This window comes from Tupaia chinensis, unplaced genomic scaffold, assembly GCF_000334495.1.
Source record: "Tupaia chinensis unplaced genomic scaffold, TupChi_1.0 Scaffold000164_1, whole genome shotgun sequence".
NCBI classification, from domain to species: domain Eukaryota; kingdom Metazoa; phylum Chordata; class Mammalia; order Scandentia; family Tupaiidae; genus Tupaia; species Tupaia belangeri.
The window spans coordinates 4,431,811-4,435,767 of NW_006159638.1; the positions used below are offsets into that span (position 1 = coordinate 4,431,811).

At 39.2% G+C, this 3,957-nt stretch overlaps 1 long non-coding RNA gene across 2 annotated transcripts in view; it reads left to right on the forward strand.

Moving 5' to 3' along the window:
* Positions 1 to 3,957, forward strand: part of LOC102486963 (uncharacterized) — a 9,979-nt gene that overhangs the window by 4,493 nt on the left and 1,529 nt on the right. For both annotated transcript variants that reach the window (XR_334200.2, XR_003549025.1), the window contains exons 2-3: positions 1,230 to 1,314; positions 1,952 to 2,133. This is a non-coding gene — a long non-coding RNA (uncharacterized LOC102486963). The remainder of the gene's footprint in view (positions 1 to 1,229; positions 1,315 to 1,951; positions 2,134 to 3,957) is intronic.

A 3,957-nucleotide genomic window follows, 5' to 3' on the forward strand; every position in this document is an offset into this window, starting at 1 on the left:
CCCCCCCCAAGACAGGCTCTCCCCAGGATCTTCTTGTCTTGGCTTCCCAGCAGAAACTACAAAAATGTGCTACCAGATTTGGCTCTTTTTTTAGATAGGATTTTGCTATGATGCTCAGGGAAGCCTTGAGCTTGTGATTCTCCTGCCTCAGACTTTCTGAGTCACAGGATTACAGGTGTACTCCACCATGTCCATCTCTAGGTTGGACTGGGAATCAAATCCTGGTCCCGTGTGGCTCCATTCTGTAGAGAACAGTTTTTTAGCATCATGCACCACTCGCTGCAGCTGAGCCTTTAAATTTTTTGTTAGCAAATGAATTCTACCCACTGTAGGCTGTGGAAGGCATCTACTTGGGAATACAGCAGTGTTCTACTGTATCTCAGAGATGTAAGTGATAAATTTCCAGAGCTAAAGCAGGACATAGTTTTTGGAACTATTTTTTTGAGACTGCCCATGACTCTCCAGAAAGTCTTATCAGAGTCATTTCTGTCTTGTACTAGATGCAGGGACTTACATAATTGACAGGTTTGTGAAATGTTAAACATCTATGACCTCATCATTTAAACAAAGTCTTGGACTGCAGGGGGAAAGATGTCATTTTTTGAAATTTAGCTGTAATTCATGGTAAGCCATAGAGAAATGTTAGAGTACAATGTCTTCCTCTTGTCTGCTTTAGAAGAGTTGGAAGAATCAAGTGGCTGACCCTTGCTAGTGAGGAAGAAATTCCCCTAGAACCAGCAGAGACACATGTTTGTGACCATAGTTTTCACCATTTAGCAGAGAAGTAGTGTATATGTGATATATATGTTTTTTTTTTCCCCCACTGTTCAGACAATTTTTTATTTAGTGGTCACAGGTTAAGATTGATTAATTGGAAGAAGCATACAAAGCCAAAAAGGACCTTGACTTGTGATTTTTTTTTTTTTTTTGGAGAGGTTTTTGCTATAGAGAATGTGCGCTCACCAGAGACAGAGAGACAGAAAGGGAGAAATCACCTCCCAGGGGGATGGCTGCGCCACAATCCCTTCTCCTCTACTCTCCTCTTGGGATCTTGGGCACGCACGCACATGTGCCCCAGCGTGAATTTAAGCCACCGGGTCTGGGACTTGAATTGTGGTCGACTACATGGAGTCCAGCAACATAGCCATTAATGCCAACTGCTGGTTCCTTGACTTGTGACTTTTAAGTGAAGGATTTCTTAGCTTTGTTGTATATTCTTGTTACCACAGATTTACATCGAGATTGTTCTTCTTCAACACCACTGCTATTCCCGGAAAGAACACTAGTGTCTTTGATCCTTGGCTGATGAAAATTGTAAGTGGCAATATTTTCTCTCCAAAAAGTTATAAAAGGAGAATATTAAAAAATTAACAATGAAGCAGAATCTAAATGGAAAGGTAAAAATAATACAATGAAATAAGTATACTATTTTTTTTTTTTGCCAGAGGGTATGTGTGCACATGTGAGAGAGAGAGAGAGAGAAAGAGAGAGAGAGAGAGAGAGAGAGAGAGAGAGAGAGAGAGAGAGAGAGAGAGAGAGAGAGAGAGAGGCATCCTCAGTCCTTTTTGGGCACACCACAGTCTTTTTTCCCTCCATTCTTCCATTGCATCAGGGTTTAGGACATCATGCACTCCTGCCTTTCAAGCTGCTGGGGCTGGATTTGAACCACGGTTGGACATGTGGGATCGAGCTCCTGGTGCACAGCACTAAACCACTGCACTATGGGGCTGGCCTGTACATGCAGTGATCCTGGGTGGCTGGGAAGAGTAGAGGAGTGGATCATGGCATAAGACTCTGAAGGGTGTTTTTCTTGTTTCTCATGAAAGAAAGAGAGAAAATTGTGGTTGCAATACAAAATTATTGCCATGACAGTGATTATTCCTTATGTTATTTTTGCCCAAATGGAATATACCTTGCATATCTTCTCAAATGTTGTGGGAAACTCATAAAGGTATAAGAGGAATATGAAATTTTAAAGTCACTATGGAGACCATCTACTCTGCGTAAAATGATGAAAGGGCACAGGAAGATGATAATGAAACACCACCACTTGGAAAGCCGTCAACATTGTTTGGCTTTAAGGCGATTGGTGGCAACTCACCACCCAGCGGCAATCTCGTCGCAAGTGAGAAAGTAAGTCACCAGGTCCTGGATTGGAACTGTGGTTGGCCGTGTGGGAGTGTCCAGCACCTTAACCACCATGCCACCTGCTGGCCCTGTGTGATATTTTTTAACCATTTCCTTCTGATTGTTAATTTTGTCCTTTTGTCTCAGTTGTCTAAAGTCAGTTTCAAAACAAATGATTAAACATTAAAGAAGAAAAAGCAAAACATCAAAATGTCCCAAATAACTGAACATTTCATACTGGACATGTTTGGTCTTGGATAAATAATTTTAAAAATTCAAGTTGGAAATAAAATTGCCAGCAACTTTAAAATACTAAATTCAGGTTTTCTTTGCTCACTTCCAAATATATTTTATTAAAACCTAAGAAATAGATTAACAAATTATGAATAGTTACACATCTGATGCAGTGTTTTGCTCTAGACTCTAGATGATGTGTTAATACCTCATTTAATCCTAAATTTCTATTATCTTATGATTTCATTAGTAAGAGTGGTTGGAAAAATGACTGGATGACATCTAACCCCATGATTAACAGCTTTCATTCTTCTATGACTACACCTCAATTCTAATGAATCTTCCTCTCAATATCTGGGCCATGGTAACAATAGATTATTCCAGACAGAATATTAAAGTTTAAAGGATCTTAAGGCACTTTTGCCAGATTCAAAGGTTGGGATCTTTTATCTTGGACCAATAGTTCTGCTTTTGCTCTGAAAACTTTGAGAGGAAGGTTTTATTTAATTGGTGCTCTGCATGTATTGATTGCAAATTCCTTCTCCCAAGGAAATACATTATATGAAGTAAAAAGATACACACATGTATATGAATTTTTATGGCTTTCAATTTGCCAGAGGGCTTGTGTGCTTGCCAGAGAGAGAGAGAGAGAGAAAGAGAGAGAGAGAGAGAGAGAGAATGCATCTTCCAATGGGGCATGTTCATGCTACAATCCCTTCTCCTCCATTTCTCCATTCCGTTGGGATTCTGGGGATACAACACACATGCATCCAGTATTTTTATCAAGTCATCAGGATTGAATTTGAACAGTGGTCGGTCATGTGAGACCTGGCTCTCCCAATCACCCAGCCCTGTGACTGACCTGTAAATCCAACTCTTGATTATCTAAAAGGAAGGTCTTGGGAGTCTCAGCCTCTGTACCTAATAAGTCTGTAATCAAGCAGCCTCACATGTCTGGATGTCACATACCTTTCTTTTTCCTTCATATTTCCTTCTGCCAAATTACTTTTCTATAAACACTCATTCTGTTAAAATTTTTAAAGTATTGGGCACATATTATGTATTAGGTTGTTGGCAAAGTCATGAAGTGTTTTTCTATGCAAAATGCATCATGACTTTCCTGACAACCCAATATTTACCACATGCTGGGTACATAAAGATGTGTTTCCTGTCCTTAGAGAAACCTAACTCTGAGACCTGATCCTGCCTCTAACACTCAGCTCTAGACTGGAAGATAGGATATTGTCGTTTGTTCTCATAACCTTGCAATTTGCTTTCTTTTTTCCACCAGCCATTTTATTAGTTGCTGTTTGTAATTTGTTAATGATGATCATTGCCTGCTTTAAGTTGTCCTTTTTGTCTCTTATTTCCCTAACTTGGGCATTTATTCCTTGTCTTTGTCTTCATGGTAAATGTGAGAAATAATAGTTAAGATTTTCATCAAAAGGAGCTTAACTCTGAAAAAACGAATGGTTAATTTATGTCTTAGTAAATTTAAGTGCTCCCTGTGGACATAGTCATTGAAAATCTAATTTAAGCCTATTTTTTTTTTTTTTTGGCCTTAACCACCATGTTCTAGTAATTAACCTAAATGAT